The 19,817-nt window shown below is 51.6% G+C and overlaps 1 protein-coding gene across 1 annotated transcript in view; it reads right to left on the bottom strand.

The window, feature by feature from the left end:
* LRIG1 (leucine rich repeats and immunoglobulin like domains 1) overlaps window positions 1–19,817 on the bottom strand; it is a 116,356-nt gene that overhangs the window by 36,563 nt on the left and 59,976 nt on the right. The window lies entirely within an intron of this gene.

Below are 19,817 nucleotides of genomic sequence, written 5' to 3'. Positions count from 1 at the left end.
GCCCAGAGCCCGACGCGGGGCTCGAACTCACAGACCGCGAGATCGTGACCTGGCTGAAGTCGGACGCTTAACCGACTGCGCCACCCAGGCGCCCCTGTGGTGGTAGCATTCTTAAAATGAGCCCTCCCACTCTTCTTGCTGTGACCTTACCACCTGCTGGCTGGCTGCTACGGTACTGAATTCTCTGTCGATGACAAGTCTGTCCACCCAAACTCAAAGCCTAGGTTCTCCCCAAGGAGAAGCCCGCAGGAGTAATGTGGAAGGCCGCCATGCAAAGAGCAGCGAGACCGCAACTCAGAACTGACCAGGGTGCTTTCCCAGAAGGAATGTGGCCGGTGGAACCAGCCAGCTCCTGGTGTGGTTCTCACTTAGCATCTTCAGAACACAGCCCAGCCCCATCACTTAGGAGGCTCCGAGGACCGAGTTCAGGTCTCATCTAACTTAATCCATCGCCATGCCCCACACGTTTTGCTAGGTGTGAAGACAGGCACGAGGGATTTTTTTCTTTTTTTTTTTTTTTTAAATGACACGATTCTGACAACCTAAGGGCAACAGGAACTGGGCGCTCAGTCTAGCTGGAATTGAATCCTCCGATCTTTCCGACTCGACCCCCTTGACAGTTTTGTTCCTCGGTTTCCTCGTATGCAAGATGGGGCCACCACCCCTTATTTCAGGCATACGGGAGACCCACTAAAGCAGACGTTAACCCAAGCGTTCGGAGTGTTTAACCCCTGCCCAAGGAAGGCAGTCTACCACCGTGACTCACTCGCACGTGTCGTCCTCCTGAAAAACCCACGGTCTAACCAACCGGCCAGTACCGGTTGATCAGGAGAAAGACAAGAAACATGGACAACGGCTGCAGGACCCGGGGTGGCCCCCACCGTGGATTTGGCTCCGTGGGGCAGATTCAAACCCCAGAAGCCCTCATCCCAATATTCAGATACTTCAAAATCTGCTGGGGTTGTGCTGGTTCCAGGCCCTCACTCGGGCCAGTTTCTGAGTGAACAGTGTCAGGGGCCCCGGCCAATCAAAGCATTCTTGAACACAACACGAGCAAGCCAGGCGTCGCGTACCCAGTGGCATCTCTTTTAAACACACGCTTGGCCAAATCGGTTCCAACAGGCATAAACGAGGCTCTCTCTCCCAGAAGCCCTGGGGCTTCTTGTCCGCTCCTTTGTGTTTTCACAACTCTCCCAGGCCCTGAACCCAACACCCATTTACAGGGGCACAACTCCAGACACGGGGAAGTCTCCCCAGAATGAAAGGCTGCTTTTCCCTTCGTGTCTCCTCCCCACCCCCCAGAAGCTATTTCCTTTGAGTTCTTTACAATGTGTCTAATAGAGATGGTCTCTTCAGTTTTCTGACTCCAAAAGAAAAAGAAAAAAAGAAAAGAAAACCTTTATTATGTTAAGTATGGGAAAGAAAGAACAAGAAATAAAGGCAGCAGAGCTGAGCCTCGTCCAGAAACTGTGAATGCAGGACCAAGGAGCCAGGAAGAGACGATGTGAAAGCAGGCAAGGAGCCCCAGTGCGGCCCCGAAGTGGGGCAGAAAGGGACCGTGCACACAGCAAGGGCCCACGGGACAGCTGCGAGCCCCCCGACATTTCTCTCACCGCGCCTCGTCTCTCAGTCTCTGCCTTTCGTCTTACACCTGTCTTTGTCTTTCTTGCCAGTCTGTTTATTTAGCGACTCCAGCACGTTCTGTGGGGCACCAGCCCCACTCTGGAGGAAGGCTACTGGAATGAGGATGGGGCTCTTTCACACGCTGTAGACAGCTCCCCAGTTGGCCCAAGGGGCAGCCATGCGGATGAGACACAACAGAGCGTGGGAGTGAGGGTGTCGGAGGCAAGGTGGACGAAATGTGCCAGGAGCCGTGCTGAACTCTGCCAGACCAGCATGCGGGGTCCAGCTCTGGGGACAGACAGCACACCAGGCGAGGGCCCCCAGGCCACCCTGGGGAGCAGGGACTCCACGTGCCCGTGGTCGAGGAGAGACGGGGCAGCAACACAGACACAGACGCAAGAGAAGAGGATGAGAGGGGCCCACGGGAGCCGGAGATGACAGCTGGAGGCTGCATCAGTGATACTAAATATTCTGGTTTGCAAATATTAAAATACCCTGGCTCGGCTAGTGGCTATGCCTTCCATCCTTGTCCACATAATGGACCACTCCCAACCCAGTAACCACAGAGATCCTTTAAGGCATCCCAAGAAATGGGGGGAAAACATTTGAAAATCATATATCTGACAAGGGATTAGTATCGAGAATATACAAAGAACTCCTACAATTCAACAACCAAAAAACCCCAACAACCTGATTAAAAAATGGGCGAAGGACTTGAACAGATATTTCTCCGAAGATGGACGAGTGCATGGCCACTGAGCACAGGAAAAGATGCTCAATAGCACTAATCATTAGGGCAACGCAATGAGAAACCACCTCACACCCATACGATGGCTACAAGCATGTAGGGAAAGAGGAACCACAACAAAGTGCTGAAGAAAATGCCAGGGTGGAGCCTCAAAACATTAAAGAACTATTACATGATTGAGCAGTGTTACTTCTGGTTATATATCCCAAAGAACTGAAAGCACATCTCAAAGACACATGCAGGGGCTCCTGGGGGGCTCAGTCGGTTAAGCGACCGACTTCAGCTCAGGTCATGATCTCGTGGTTCATGGGTTCGAGCCCCGCGTCGGGCTCTGTGCTGACAGCTCAGAGCCTGAAGCCTGCTTCGGGTTCTGTGTCTCCCTCTCTCTCTCTGCCCCTCCCCCATGCCCATGTGTTCTCTCTCTCAAAAGTAAACAAACATTTAAAAAAATTGAAAAAAATGAAAGACTTACACACACAGCCATGTTCAGAGCAACATTACACACAATACCCAGAAGGGGAAGCAGCCCAATTGTGCCTGGAGGGATAAGTGGATGAACACAGGGCCCCATACATGGACCACGGACTACTCTTCAGCCTTAAAAGGGAAATTCTGACCTGAGCTACAACATGGATGAATCCGGAGGGCATTGTCAAGTGAAACCAAAAAAAGCCAATCACAGAAAGACAAATGCTGTTTGGTTCCACATCTGTGAGTTTCCTGGCAGAGTCAGATTCACTGGAGCAGAAAGTAGAGTGGTTCTTGCCCGGGCTGGAGGAGGCAGGAAAGGGGAGGTGTTCAATGGGTACAGAGGTTTAGTTTTGCAAGAGGGAAAAAGCCCTGGAAATTAGTTGCACAAAGTGAGCGTACTTCGCATTACTGAGCTTAAAAAAGGATTCCAATGGTAAATATTATCACGATATAAAAACCAAACCGAAAAACAAAATCAGTTTACAAGAATCCACTGCCTACAACTCAAAAGGTGGCTCTTGCATCTCATTTAGGACTAAGTCCTCACAACGGTCTCCAAAGCCCACGTGATTGCCACACAGCGCCCTGTTGTCTCTGCACTGTTCCTCACACACTGCCCCACATGGACCCTCTCCCACGCAGGCACACACCTGTCTCAGGACCTTTGCACTTGCCCTTCTCTCTGTATAGAATGCTCCTCCCCGCCCCCCCCCCGAGACCCACAGATGGTCTCCCCTTACCCCTTTCCCATCTTATTCAAATGTCCTTGGCCATGTTGTCTAAACCCACAGGCTCCTCCACCCCATCTCTCTCTCACAAACACACACACACTTTCCACTACACTTCCTACGGTATTTTTCCCAAAAGCTCTAATTATCACCTAATATATCCAGCAATATGCTTATTTCCAGTTTAACATCTTCCCTCCCACCAGGATGTGGCTCAAAGAAGGCAGAGCTATCAGTCGGTTTTGTCCACCAATGTGTCTCCAACCACTGGAATGGCGTGAGGCACATAACAGGTGCTCAATAAATATGTGGTGAAAAAAAATGAATACAGGTTAAATTTCTGAATCCCACAGATCTGGGGCTCGCTGGCATTTCAACAGAAGAAAAGCCTGCAAGCAGATGAGTTCAGTTAGGGAACATGAAGGAAAGAAAGGGTGTCAACTGGCCTGTGGCAGCACGGCCCAGACAACACAAGAGACGTGGCCCGCAGCAGCTCCAGGGGTCCTCAGGGACTAAACACCCATGTTCCCAGCTGCCAAGGATGCACTGCCCTCGCCCCGCTGGACTAGGCTCTCTGCTCCACACTCTTTTTTGTTTTTAATTTTCACTTACTCATTTTGAGAGAGAGAGAGAGAGAGCGCGCGCGCGCAAGAGAGAGAGAGCGGGGGAGGGGCAGAGAGAGAGGGAGACACAGAATCCGAAACAGGCTCCAGGCTCTGAGCTGTCAGCACAGAGCCCAATGCAGGGCTCAAACTCACAAACTGTGAGATCATGACCTGAGCCGAAACCAAAGGCTGGATGCTCAACTGACTGAGTCACCTAGGCGCCCCTCTCTGCTCCACACTCTAGCCCAGAGCCCTGATCACATCCTTCCTGAACTCCGTGTACTCTGCAAAACTGACCACACAGTTCTGCGTTCCTGTGGACTCTGCCTCCCCTCCTTCTCAAAACAAGGATCCCAGCGGGTGAGAGGTCTCCGTGGACCGTGGCAACTCCACCCATGGCCAGGAGTTCTTCCTGGGCTGGGACTTGGCACAGCACAGAACATGCCGAGAGCACTGCCCTGCCTGAGTTCAAACCCCAGTTACACAACTTCCAGGCGTGAACTTCAAGAGGAGCCTCATCTATAAAGCAACGTGTCAAGTTCCTATGCCCCATGGGTGATGTGACCTGACACATAGCAGTTGCTCAATAAAACCGGTTCTTGTTTTTATTAGTCATATTTGTATCCTCAGAGCCAGGCTCAGGACCTAGTTAGCGGGAGGTGCTCTGGCAAGAGAATGAATAAAACGAATGAATGACTGGATCCTGTCTACTCCTCTGCCCTTTTGGTGCGAGGGGGCAGGCCTGACTCCTCTCCCAGCAGCGAAGCGATGACTCAGAGCTCTGCCTCTTAGCTGTGTGCATGAAACAAGCGTGCTCCAGCTGGAGAGCATCACACCCAGCCACAGGGAGACCGGGCCGTCTTGGGGAGCTGTGCCTCAAAGTAAATCCCAGACGAAAGCTTCTGCAGGACTCCATGGCTAGAACCCCGATGGATCCCCAACCAGCTGCATCACACCCCCTCCTCGCTCCTGCAGCAAAAGCATAGCTTATGTGCACACCCCTGACCCCAGCCCGCCAAACTCTACCCTGCCCGCCCCCTATCCCGGGGGAAGTTGGCCTGTCCAAGCCACCCCCCTCCACGCACCCATCCATAAAGGCTCGAGCCAATAGCCAGTATTCAGGGGAAGCCCTCCTACCTCCTTGAGCGTAGACAGTTGGGAAAATGTGGTTGCTGCCCTGATTCCATCAGGTGGTCTACTTTCAAGCAACTGTCTGTGCTTTTTAATGCCACGTGCAAACATGGAAGCGGTCACCAGGTGACTCCTTTACCTAACTGCCCAGTTCCCAAGTAAGTCCACACTCATCTAATTTCTGGGTCCCTGTTCAAGTTCCTTTTAGCAAGAGCTGGCCAATACCTCAACACCTATAGGCAGCAGGCCCTGGGCGAAAGCCTCAGGGAAATCACACAGCGATTAAAGACGAAGGTACCGTTATTTTCTGTGCATTACAGTGGAAGAAACTGAGGCTTGGAGATCCTGCTGGGATTCTCCTGAGGTCTCACACAGCTGAGAGACGAGGAGAACCAGAACGCAAGCTCAGGGGAGCAGGACCCTCCGGCATGCCATCTGAGAGGCTCTCCCAGCAGAATTTTAAGAACCTCGTCCTGGATTCGATCCATAAACCTTCAGCAAAGCTTGGCTAGATCTGAATGCTAGCCGGCTACTTCCTGGTCACCTCAGACTGCTCTGGGTAATTAACTGGCCGCGGCGAGGCCCAGCTTTTGTACCAGCTTCCCGGAGGCCTGCGTGAGCAGCAAATCTGCAGAGGGCTTTGTGCGGGGGGGCCCCATCTCCGCGCACAACGCAGAGGAAGGGAAAGCGCTTATGCAGGACATTCTGCGTAAGAAAGAAGAGAACAGTTGCTTTGAGACCATGTCTTTAGGGACCTGTATGTGCGAATGGCTACCTTTATTCTTGGGGAATGGAGAGCTGGGGAGGGATGCCCAGCCTGTCTCTGCCACTAAACCAAATTAGGACGGTTCTGAGGTTGTGCGGCCGGCGAAGGGTGAAGGGCCCAACATGCGCCTCCACCCTGTGGCGGTTTACCCCTCAGGCTGCCCTCTGGGGCGAGGAGAACTTAATACAGCAGAAGTCTATTAAACCAACACCTGTTAAAGGCTTCAAAATAAAATCAGTCTTCAAAGGCAGAGAGCAGGCAAGATAAGCCCTCTCCACTTGGCTACGTTTTCAGAGCTGATGTTAAATTGGACGGTAAAACAGACAGAGGCATTTGCAACCAACATTTAAAACTTTTTATCATAAGTGACTGCTCCACTATGGTTCTGTGAAAGCCTGGTTTATAAGGTATTCCCCTTGGTGGTGGAAAAGATCTCGTGTCACTAACAACAGCCACAAGAAAGGGCAAGGAGATCAAAGGAGGCAGGGTCAAGGTGGGGCAAATGGATTGCAGCTGGTTCCTGAAGTTATGCACCTACTGTCTACACCACGGGTCAACAAACGTCTTCTAGAATAGACCTGATGGTAAATATTTTAGGCTTGTGCATCATGTATGCTCTGTCACAAGTGCTCAACTCTGGTGCTAGAGTCTAATATGACAATGGGTAAATGAATAAGTGTGACTGCTCCAAGAAAACTTTATTTACAAAAATAAGCTGAGGGCCACATGTGGCCCACTACCTATAGTTTACTGTCCCCTGGTCGACACTATAACAACTACTGTGCGTCGGTGTGGGGAGTCCCCCAGATTCCATTTCCAGCTCCGAGGCAGCTTAGCAACTCGTTTTGGTAAATCGCTGTCGGCATCTGGTTTAACTGCCTACAAAATGGCAGTAAATGCCTCCCTACAGCGAAGAACCCTCCTATTGTTCCTCCAGGGCTCATGTCAGACATCACTAATTAGAATCTTTCCCACTGATGTCTTTTCTACCTCTTCAGGGAGTTGAGTGGGACCTAAGTCTTCATCATTATTATATTCCTCCAAAGACAACCCGGGATCCTGCCTGGAGCCAGTGGAGACAGATAGGTGCAAAGGGTGATCTGAGAGAGAACAGCGATCCTCAGTTTATCCTTACTCTCTTTAATTCTTCCAATTAGGCAGACACATTGAAGCTGGCCAATGCAAAGTCCTCACATTTAAGCAGGCACACCCTTCTGCTCTTCCAGAGAATGATGGTGACTCCCAGAAATCCACACTGACAACTCCCAGAGTATGAATTCTCACTGGTGACAACACATCTTCCGTGTTATCTCAGTCATCAAACTCTCCGTACGTCTTACTTAACAGAATCAGCAAAATTCAAATTCCAGATCTCTCTCCGTTTGAACTTCTGGCTAAGAAATAGTTTCACACAATCTAGCCCCGAAATGGGGGGGCAGAGTCCCGCACCTGCCAGCACTGCCCCCACCCCGCACTCGCCACCAGGATCCCGGCTGGATGCTCCCACTCCACACCCTGCAGGCTCTGAGCACGAGAAGCACCCTGCACCCGGCCCACCCCATGGTGCCACAGAACTCATGCTCTGGCTCTGCACCACCGTACCTCCGGCCCCCGCACAGGCACATACCCTCGGTGCCGCGGGGGTGGGGGGCTGCCATAGTATTTTACAGCCCATACATGGAACCCACAGAAGACGAGACAGTTAGTGACCTCATCACCGATTTAGTGTAAAACCCAGCACGGGCCAGAGAGGCCCTGATGCCTGCCTGTGGGGGTTGGCCGCACTATGGCAAGCACCAGAAGATGCAAATCATTTCAGGAACGTGGATGAAGAGGGTAATTTCTCCTTTGTTGAAAACTACAGCACTACCCAACAGACCATATGGCCCAGTGGTGGCAGCTGTCCTATTTGTTTGTAAACGTTTTTATGGCAACCGCACGGGCATGCGGAGAAGTGCGTAAAATTCCAAGCGCAGAGCTCGATGTGTTTTTACCAGGGCGTTCACCCGTGTGCCAACCACTCACATTGAGATACAGAATGTGTGCGGCCTCCTTCCTGTCACTCTCCTAGTGGCTATTCTTCCCAGAGGGAACAGCTCTGTTCTACCACCGGGGACTAATTTTGCCTACTTTGGGGCTTTATTAGGCATGGAATCATTCCAGATATGTTCTTCAGTGTCCAGCCTTCACTCAACATTATGTTCATGGGATCCGTCCTTGCCTTAGTAGGAAATTCCTTTTCGTCACTGTGTGATATGTCTATAGAGAGAGTACACAGCGATTTATATTTTCTTCTACCGTTGGTGGGCACTGAGTGATTTCCAGGGTGGGCTACTGCAAAAATCCCAGCTGTGAACACAGCTTTTGCATGTATCTTTGGTGCACACTGGCATGCGTTTCTGGCAAGCATCAATGTCCAGGAGTGGCGCTGTGGCACAGTCACAGGGCATGCAAATGTTGTTCCCCCTTATCAAACACTGACAGTTTTCTTTTCTTTACCACCACCCCCCGCCCCCGCTTTTTCGGTAGTCTTCTTTTATTTTTTTTTATTTTTTTTTCAACGTTTATTTATTTATTTGGGACAGAGAGAGACAGAGCATGAACGAGGGAGGGGCAGAGAGAGAGGGAGACACAGAATCGGAAACAGGCTCCAGGCTCTGAGCCATCAGCCCAGAGCCCGACGCGGGGCTCGAACTCACAGACCGCGAGATCGTGACCTGGCTGAAGTCGGACGCTTAACCGACTGCGCCACCCAGGCGCCCCTCGGTAGTCTTCTTTTAAACCAAATCCTCCACAGTTGAAATGTGTCCGAAAAGTCATTTCATCCAAATGCCCTGTTGCATGCTGCTTCATTCAGCCACACTGTCAGACGGCAACCACCCTCAGGTGCCCCCCTGCCTGCACCTGTCCCCCACAAAAAGCCTCAAGAATACAGCCTGGGGCCACAGAGCAGGGCCAAGCCCAATCGAATCTTGTTCAGGTGTCAGAATGATTTTAAGTGGGCACCTAATGAGCACCAAAAAAGCAAAGAAGAGAAAATAATTCTGAGTCCCAAGTTGGCAAGAAGTAATGTTATGCGAAGTACTGGGAAGAACACCACAAGCCACTTGAAATCAGAAGGTAAGGAGGTTCCAAAAAGAACAAGTGAGTGCAGAAGAGGTTTCCAGGCCAGTGTGGAGAAGTTTCTCCTCTCGGAATGAAGGTCCAAAGCATCGCCCTCTCACCAGCCTGCTTTACATTCACCTTAAGGATGAAAACCAAACCATCTGCATAATAAATCTACGGCATAAACTGACCATTTGCTCTAAGAAACGAGCGACGCCTAAGAAACAGCCCAGCCTAGAGTGTTTGCTGGACAGGAAATGAGAGTCAGAATAAGCAGGTTTCTCTCTCTCTCTCTCTCTCTCTCTCTCTCTCTCTCTCTCTCTCTCTCTCTTCTTCTCACTACCCCCGCCGCCGCTGCTGGTGAATCATCAGTTCCCTGGGGAATTCTGACAGAGTCTCAGCCTGGCTGGAGATGACGTTCCCGATCTGTTTATTCAGGTGGAGATCGGATAAAAAACAAGAGCGGCCCAGTGGCGGGATAAACAGCCTCCGCCAGGCGGGGTCAACCCTTCCGAAGGCAGGACTAGGCTGTGTCAACTATCCTCCTGACCCCTTCACTTCCTTTAGGGTCACTGTCCCCTTAGGGTCTTCAACGAACTGTTTTAACTCCTCGCAAAGGAAACCTGACGTCCCATCCCCATGGGAGTGGGTGGCCCCAGGCACTTCGATGCAGGAGACCCCGCTTGGTCCCCCCACCCTGACACACAATCAAGCTGGAAGTCTAAGATCTGGAAGGAGGTAAGTTAGGCACGGCCAAGAGTCAGCAACCACAGTACTGTAGAGTCCAGAGTGACCCACTCCATAGATGACTGTAAGTCATGAGGATCCCCACCCCAACTACTTCCGCCTTCCATTTTTACATGTGCAAACAAACACAAGAAAACCTCCTAAGGAAATGGACATGGTTGAGCGAATGGAGCTAATCAAAAAAGGCTATCTTGGAATTTACGATTCCAATATAGGATATTCTGGAAAAGGCAAAACTATGGGGCCAATAAAAAGATCAGGACTTGCCACAGGTTATGGAGAGAGAAGGATGGACAGGTGGAAACACAGGGGATTTTCAGGGCAGTGAAACTACTCTGAATAAGTGTAAATGGTGAATACAGGCCGTGAAACATTTACGGAAGCCCACAGAACGTAGAACAGCGGGCCCTAATGTCAACCAGAGGTCTACTTCATCATGTATCAATACTGGCCCATCCATTCTAACCAATTTACCACACTAAGGCGGAATGTTAACAGCAGAAACCAGAGGAGGAGGTATACAGGAAGTCTCCATACTCTCGATTCAATTTTTCTATAAACCTAAAAGTGCTCTAAGAGTCTATTAATTATAAACAGATTAAAACAAAGCTTCCTAAGGTATTAAGTAGTCCCATGGTCAACACATCATTAGAAAGGAATTAGAATTTTTAGCCCAACTTCTTTAGTGCTATATCCTTTGCACCCAGTCCCATGCTTAGAACATAAATGGTGCTCAATAAATATTGAATAAAAAAATGAATTACAGCTTTAGATCAGTCTCCTACATTCACCATCACAGACCTGAACAACAAAAAAAAACGTTATTAGGTAAAAAACACTGAGGCAAGACCAACTATCCAATTAAGAAAATTTTTTCAAGAAATTAAAGGTGTAACCTGGAATTACCTTTATTAGATAGAAAAGCCGTCATATTTAAAAAGAAAATGCCTAATAAAATGGACTTTGGGGTTAACTGCACTTCCCCCAGTTTAACCCCAAGCACAGACATTCGCTGATTAGCCAGGGCTGGTAAAGGGGGAACAGCTCTATTGATGGTGCAGCGGCCAACGGTCCATCCGTCTGTCCGTCCTTCCCGCATCCGGCAGCGGTGAGGAGCAACTCTACCCACATTCCCCATCGTCCCTGGGCCACAGGGGGAAGGGTGATGAGGAACTCAAGTAGGGGTTCTTTCCGGGTCAAGGCCAACATGGCTGCTCAATTCTTTCAGCTTTCTTCTCACCTAAACCAACCCACATGTCCCTTGATTTCTTCTCCTTTTCCCCCTTGCCTTGGCAGCCTGCCGCCCTGCACACGGGTGGTGTTCCTCTCCGGCACGCTGGAGCCCTCAAGGAGGAGGCGCCCTGCCTGCAAGTGCACACAGCGTCAGGCTGTGGGTCCCTGTTCCGTGGAAGCACAAACCCTGGCACAGCAGGGAGCCTGTGGGGGCCGCAGGAACGTTCTGGGCTCACCTGAGTTACTCTCATCACCCCTGTCAAGGCCCATGTGTCTGGGCCTGTGTGCAACTGGCTCTGTCCCTCAAGGGCAGTAGGGAGGGAAACCAGTGCCCCTCACAAGGGGCTCCTGGCATAGACTGTTCCAGAAAGGAGGGGCTGGCCAAGAAAGGTGGGCAAGGCGGAGAGATGGTGGCAGTGAGGAGCACGTGGTCAGAGAACCCCCTAAGGCCAGGCTCAGATCCCAGAAACTCTCGCCAAGGGGAGTCCCCCTAGCTCCTCGTGGACGGTGTCAAGAAGCCACAAGGGGTGAATCTCCTCAAACTGAGGTCTCAACACCAAGAGGGTGGGGTGGAAACATCCCCCAGTCCCTGCCCTGTGACAGGGTACAGCTGCTACACCACACAGAGCAAGCGCCTCTCCCCACACTCAATGCCGGTGAGCAGCAGGGAAGGGGGTGTGGGCACAGGGGTCACCTGGAAATCTACAACCAGCAACAGCCTTTGTCTTCGGCTACAGCGGTTTCTGTCCCTGGGAGTCCTCACCAACCAGGACTTGAACACAGGTTCGTTTTGAGGAAAGACGGACAGACCTTAGCACCTGCTTTTGCAAATTGACAGAAACCGAAAGAGGACTTCTGCTTCAACGCAAGGAGAAGTGCTTTTTTGCTTTATACCATTTTGGCTTACAAAAGGTTTCACAGGAACACTCTTCTTCCAGACAGCAGGGGAAACCTGTGAACCCCACCGTCCTCACAATTTCCAAACAAAACTTAATGTTCTCGTGGCTGCCCTCCCACGTCAGCCCTGGACACTCAGGATTCTGCCCATACCGTAATCTAGAGCAAAAGGCAGGGTGCGCTGGTAAGTGATTCCCATGACCGCCACTCTCCCAAAGAAGCCAGCAGAAAAAGGATGGGAAATACCCTAGAACGTTTCTCTTGGACACAGCAGGATGACCACGGAATTTTTCCCATCCTCTCTTTTGCATATTATTTTCATGTGCTTTTTTATGTAAGTAAATTAAACTGCTATTTGACAAAGCTGTGAACACAACCTTAGACACCGGACTCTGGGACTTGATCCTTAAGTGTAGAAACGCTGGGCCTGCCTGACTGTCCGAGGCAGAGGGCCTTCAGGGGGGAACACACCGAGGGGCCGGCCTCAGCGGTAGAGGCCTTTCTTCCCTGCGGGCCAGCAGGGCGGGGGCCCCACCCATTCATCTCCAGGCCGGGATGGTGCGGGGTTCCAGAGTCTCCTCTCAACCCCGTGAATCCTGACAGTCTCGGGGCACAGAGCCTGCTCCAGGTGGTAAAAACTTCAAAGGGCCTTTGTAGTTGAAGCCTGGAATGGTGCCCTGGGGCCTCTGCAGCCTCCCGGAAACAGTTCCAATGCTCGACTGGGCTGCCGTTCACCCACCAAAGAAGGCACTCCACACTTCTTTGTGCAAACGGAGCAGTAGCAGGGCCATAACAGCGGGAAGAGGGGTCTCAAATGTAACAGCGTGTGAGAGCTTACCAGGAGCAGGCTCTGGCTAGCTCATTTAATCCTCACGACAAACCAAAGAATGGATACTGCTACGGTCCCCATTTCACAGACGGGGACGATGAGGCACGGGAACATGGCAGGAAGCAGCAGAGCTAGGACGGGAGCCCAGTCGTGAGTCCTTGTCCCGCATTCCTCCTCCGTATGTGGTACTGCCTCATAATGGAAGCAGGTGGAAGAGGGCTTCCCTGGACAGTCCCCCGGGCCACTCACCTCCTCTCGGCACACTACAACCCCACGACTGTGATTCCATCAGAGGCAGACCCAACTCTGCGCGCTCGGAGGGGGCTCGCGCCCCTGACCCTCCACAGGCACACGTCAGCACACGGCTGCTGCCGGGCCTAGCCAGCCCTCTCCTACTTATACTCAAGAAGACTGGAGTGGTCCCTAAATGGGTGAGCCGAGCTCTTGACAGTATGACAGGACAACACTGGGCCTTCTCCAAGAAGCAGAAACTTGTTCACCCCCTGCTCTCTACCAGGCCACAGAAGGCACCAGTTAAACCAGGTTCAGAGACGTCAGGCTCTGGGTCTGGGGCCACCCAGCTCACCAGCAGGCAAGCACGGGTCTCTTCTGACTCCAGGCTGTGCGGCTGTCTCAAGAGGAGAAGCACACAAGTTTTATCAGCCACCCTGAGGTTAAGAGGACAGAAGACGGGTGTGTGGGTGCCAGGGTGGTCCTGCAATCCCTGGGAGGGTGGGGGGCACAGAAGGAGCCTCCTGGGCGCTTCCTTCCCATGCCAGCTTCCCGGCGGCTCGGGGGTTCCAAAAGAGGAGGAAGTGGCTTCTGCACTTGGCTGCACTTTCCAAGACAAGTCCCTCTCCCCTCTGGGAGTGATACCACTGATGTGCCTTTAAAAATAAAGCCAGGCCCGCTTCCTGCCCCATCTGGAAGCCTTTTGATCTCCCAGTCATATGACTTAGGGTATCTCTTAACCACGCAATTCCCCAGGCCTTCAGCGTAGGATCCGACTGTACTTGGGGAGGGTTCAGGACGGGTACGCGTACGATTAGAGTTGGCCTTTGTAGGTTAGTCCTCATCTACCCTGAAGATGGTGAGCCCCGCTACAGCATCAACGCGGCCCCCTCTCCGGTGGTCCTGCTCTGTACCTACAACCACGCCATCCCCTCGTCTTGCCTGTTACAGCTTCCTGCAGGAGCCTGCACTTGCTGTGTCTTTCTTGAAACCACAGGCTTCCAGTTTCTTCTTTGCTTCAGGTTGTTGTTTTGTTTTGTTTTTTTAATTTATCATCACAGACCCAAATGTGAGATGTAAACTACAAACTTTTAGAGAAAACACAGCAGAAAATCTTTGGGATCTAAAGCTAGGTAGGGGTGCCTGGGTGGTTCAATTGGTTAAGCATTTGACTCTTGATCAGCTCAGGTCGTGATCTCGAGGTTCGTGGGATCGAGCCCCGTGCTGGGCTCCTCACTGTGAGTGAGGATTTTCTCTCTCTTTCTCTCTGCCCCTGCTCCACTCACGCGGTCTCTTTCTCAAATAAATAAAAGTTAAAAAAAAAAAAAAAAAAAGGGACACCACCAAATGCTGGCCACGATGCAGAGAACCGAATCATTCGTTCCTCACTGATGGGAATTTAAGATGGTACATTCGTGCTGGAGAAGTGTGGTGGTTTCTTAAAGAACTAAACATACAAATATCACACAATGCAGCAATTGGGCTCTACAGCATGGGTCCCAGGAAAGTGAAAACTTACATGCACTCAAAACCTGTACATGAATGCTCACACCGGCTTTATTCTGAACAGCCCAAATGTGGAAACACCCCAGATGTCCCTCGACAGGTGAATGGGTCCACGAAGTGCGGTGCATCCGTATCATGGGGTACTATTCTGTGATAACAGAAATCACCTATTGATACATGCGACAACCTAAATGGATCTCCAGGGAACTGTGCTTCCAGACAAGAAGTCAGTCCCAAAAGGGTACAGGCTGTATAAACCCACTCGTATCCCATTCTTTAAATGAGAGTCATATACAGAGAACAAATTAGACACTGCCAAGGGCGTGGGGGCAGAAGGGAAATGGGGAAGCTTCCAAAGGCAAAATGAGGGATCATTCTGGGGATGGAGATGTTCTGTATCTTGACTATATCAAGGTCAATATTCTAGTTATAAAAAGCTTTCTACAATGTTACCACTGGGGGTAACTGGGTTAGGATATAAGAGGATCTTTCTACACTATTTTTTGTTACAACTGCATGTGAATCTGTAATCATCTCAAAAGTAAAAGGTTTAAAACACCAAAGAAACATGTCACGATCTGCCTTGTGGAATCAGATAGAGGCCTCGGCAGAATTCACGGTGGAATCAGACAGCCAATCTGCTACCTCACTGGGTAGCTATTCCTCCAAACCAGCAGAAACTTACTTCCTATGACTCCATTCAGAAAGCCCAACACTGCTGGGCACTGCGGGATTTCGGAAACATTTCATATGGGTAAGCATGAAATGTTTAATTATTTCCCACTGTTCAGGAAAGGACAAGGGGGCCTGGTCTCCTGGTGAGAAGGGAGATGTTGACAAAGCCTGTTAGAAGACCGCATGGCCCTTGGGGGTGTGCATCAGGAGTGACCACCCAGTCCTGTGCCCTCTACTTCAGCCGAGGCCCCAACACTGCCTGGCCGGGCAGGAGGGCTCGCTAGGTGGCCACACCTTGACCCAGGTCAGACTTGGATGGCCACACCGGAGATTCCCAAAGCACCATTCCTGAAACACTAGCTTTGGAGGGGTTCCATCAAACGGCTGTGGAATGTCTGCACACATCCGCCCCGTGGGTCCTTGCTGACCCCCCGAAGCAGGCCAGCCACAGGAAGGTACTGACGAGGACTCCGATAAAGATACCTTTCGTTCTGCTTGATTCTGCAGTTTGTCAGTTTACGTGGCGCCACTCATCCCACACAACACAGGCTCGCTGAAGGTGGGAAACACCAAGCTCCATCCCCTCATTAGTAAAGGCTCTGACACATCCCGCAGCCAAGAAAACCGCTTATCTATAACTCTGGGTTTTCTCACGTTTCTTAGACAAGTAGTCAGGACGGGCTGGTTGACAGGTGGGGACTCGAGGGTGTGGGGGAGCAGGCTGGGAAGAGAACAGCCATGTCGGACCACAGAGACACCACGAACGAGACACAGAATCCAAGACACGGCTTTCCCCACGTGCAGTTTCGTGCAAAGATCAGGGCAGGAGGTGGTGACAGGGAGAAAGAAACGGAATCGGGACAAACGCACATAGAGCTGAGACCTGATCTCGCAGGTAACGGGGAAGCCACAAAGGGATCCTTCGCTCTTTTCCTCAACAAATACAGACTGCAGGGCAATCACAAAGCAGGCAGTTCCCTGGGTGGTGAGCGTGGAATGTGGACTGAGGCTGGGGCTCCCTGGGTGTCTCGTGGGGAGGGAACAGCTGAGTCCGAGCACCTTTGGGACCGAGGCCAGGAGGAGCCCCTGGAGAGACGGGGCAGACCGCAAAAACTGGCTACGGTGCTACCCCCTGCGTCATTTAACCAGACTTCTCAACACCGTGCCCAGCGGGCCCACCGGACAGATCTCGGCACCATCCAAGCCTCTACGAGGACCCCAGGGTCCCACAGCCAGGTCCCACAGGCTGACAGGAGAGGACGCAGCCACGTGCATTCTGGACACTGCTCAAACGTGGCTGATACAGCACCAGCTCCTTTCCTTACTGATGAGGGAACAGCAGCTCAAGAAAGGCGCAGTGACTTGTGGAAGACCTTGCAGCAGGGTCTCTGGGCAGAGTCAGGGCTGGAAGCCAAGAGGCTGGACACTGGCTCCTCTCTGAAGGGTACCGGTGCTGACAAGGGGGAGGCCATGTGCACCAGGAGAAAGGATGCTTCCTCCCCGCCCCTCGGAGGCAAGCACCTCTCACTGCAGGATGGCTTGCATTCTGGGGTCCAGAGGTAGGATGTGCTCTGATGGGTGATGTCCAGATGAGAGAGGCAGGTGGGGTCCTCGCCCGCCTGCGTTCTCTTCCCGGAGATGACCCAGGAAGCCACCAGGGCAGGGAGAGGATGCACCTTGGTCTCACTCAGGAAACCGACCTGATTACGTCCACAATGCACTGTACTCTGCTTTCTGAATCCATCTGCTTGGACGACTTACTGAGTCTCTCAGAAGCTGGAGCTCTTCTTCAGGGATCGGGGCACAGCGAAGACAGGCAGTGGACTCTTACGTGGAACCGCACAATGGCTGGAGAACTGTTAACACACACTGGAGAATGAGGGAGGGGGCAGGGCCAGCCTGGTCTGTGAGGACCCCTCGGGGGCTAAAGGGGGGGATCGCGCTACCGCCTGCGAGGGCAGGAGGAGCGGGGGCTCCTGGGACGGCCGGTCCTCACTCTGACTCCCAGAACCCAATAAAAATTACGAGGCAGAAAAACTTGGCTATGTGTGCCGATAACCACTGTTTTTCTCCTTATAAAAAAGAACACGCTGGATTTGGAACAAACACCACATTCTAAGAAGTCTCAGGCAATCTTTTCCCATCATTTCCAAAATTCTAGTTACTCTTTCCAACCTACGGAAGGGCCTGATTCCAAACCCAGCCCTCACAAACCCCCATCACATACATCACGTGATCATCAAAAATCAACTTTAGCGCTAGACTCCTGCTGTATCCCACCAAGTATTTAAAAAAAAAAAAAAAGAACAGTCTTACTTTTGGAGTTATGAAGAACAAGGTTTTTGAAAAGAATGAATTAAGTTGTGCCTGTCATTTTACCATGAAGAGGGCTTTCCCCCCATCGTCAGGAAGGTTCTTCTCTGACTTACAGGTGGCATCCACCTGACAGATGGTATAGTAAACCAGCTTTCAGGGCAAAGAAATGACCTGGATTAGGCAGCGACCCACAGTCAAGCTCCGTGATCACCAAATGAGGTAGGCATGTCCAACAGACCCCAAGGCCCGCCCCCCTGCGCCCCCCAAAGGCAAGGCAGTTTCCTAGTAAGTGGATCACTTCACGGTGTCTTCCAGATAAATCAGTAGTAACAACCTCAGACAGGGTCCCCAGGATCCTAAGTGCTAATCTGAAGGTCAGTCTTACCACTTACTTCCCCTCCGCCTGGAACAGAAAAAGGAGAGGACAGGAAGGTGGGGGAACCTGGCTACTCTCAGTGACAGGTATAAGAGGGAAACAGAGAGGGGAAGACAATACCTTTCGCTTGCGATTACCCAGCTTGGGCTCATCAAAACTTGGGCAGCGCTTCGAAATGACCTCCAGAGAGCTTTAAGAAACTACCAGGGCCTGTGCCCAGGGTCCCTTCCTCCGCAGCCCCCCAGTCCAACGTTTTGATTTACACCGTCTGGGATGGAGCCTGGGCATCTAGGGTTTTTGTCTGTTTTTGGTTTTCAAGCTCCCCTGGTCATTCTACTGTTCAGCCAAGGATGACAGCCACTGCTTAGGTGTTTGCTTAGTGTTTCACGGGCTTGCTGCACCCAGCCCAGGTAAAGAAACAGCCAACAAGAGGAAAAAAACCAATGCTACCGATTCACCACTGAGCTCTTGTAATAGGAATTCACCTATGAGAAAGCTAAGGACCCCCCCCCCACCACCACCACCACACAAATATGGGGATGATCTATAAACTTCCACTAGGTCGCAAGAGAGGGAGCCATAATGGGTATCTGCAAGTGAGGTCCCTTTTTTAGGGATGCAAACAACCTCTGCGCCAGTCTGGCACCAACCCCCTCGGAACACAGCAGCAAGATCGGGCCAGCTCCACCTACACCGGAGGGAGCTCAGTAGACAGGGTCCGTCTAAAATAGTATCTAGCAGGGGGAGCCTCGGCGGCTCAGTCGGTTAAGCGTCCAACTTCAGCCCAGGTCACGATCTCTCAGTGCGCGAGTTTGAGCCCCGCTTCGGGCTCTGTGCTGACAGCTCGGAGCCTGGAGCCTGCTTCCGATTCTGTGTCCATACCCCCTCTCTCTGTCCCTCTCGGAAATAAACGTTAAAAATTTAAAATAGTATCCAGCACTTGGTACACGTTCATTATACACCACACACTGTATCCAGCACGTGGTATTTAGTGAATCCTCACAGCCTGCTGTATGGGAAACTACCTCTGTCTGGGGAAGTAAACTGAGGCCCAGAGAACACGGCAAAGGCGAGAATGAAGACAGGCTTAAGCGGAGATCGTTTTGAGCCAGAGGCTTCTTTAACCACCATGCAGAGCAGCCCCTCCCCATAACGCCCTATGATGCAGTCATTGATGGAAGCTGATAACACCCACTGCACCTACCTTTTGCTTCAGTTACTTGGGGGAGGGAGCCTTGGACTCTACAAGCTTATCTGACAGCAGCCGAGCCATGTCCTTCCCCAACAACAAAATGTCTCTTAGCCCCCAAAGAGACTCTCCACCCACACAGCTGGGCAGAGACCAGTGGCCTCGAGGGAGGACACCTCATGCATGCCATAGAGCTGCCTGCTACCAGCCTTCACACACGCTGTTCGAGCTCCGGGTTGAAGGAGTTGAGGAGAAAGCACCACAAATTGGCACCTTTATCTCAGCTGTTTGGGCTTGAAAGGCATCCAGGAAGTGAGGAAAGGGTGCGGGAATTTGCCTGGAAGCTGTGTGTTCCAGGCAGGTGGCCGCCATCCGACAGGCTAATGGAACATGTGCACTATCCATCCACGGAGACCTGACAACAGAATTGTTTTCCTTCTCGGTGCCCCTAAAACATGGGCAACCGTAATCGGCTCAGAATAACTAACCTGCGGGTGTGATCAGGTGGTGAGGGGAGGGGCAGCCTGTGGTTCGGGACAGGAGAAGGATTTCCTGTGACTCCACATCCGCTAATGAAAATCACCGAGGGGCTGCTGAGAGTCGGATCACCTGACAGCAATATGGCAGAGGCCGGCACTCAG

Source organism: Herpailurus yagouaroundi, unplaced genomic scaffold (genome assembly GCF_014898765.1).
Source record: "Herpailurus yagouaroundi ecotype Mexico unplaced genomic scaffold, PumYag 213, whole genome shotgun sequence".
Taxonomy (NCBI): Eukaryota; Metazoa; Chordata; class Mammalia; order Carnivora; family Felidae; genus Herpailurus; species Herpailurus yagouaroundi.
The sequence above is the reverse complement of the archived record's forward strand: the minus strand, read 5'-3'. Positions and strand labels throughout refer to the sequence as shown.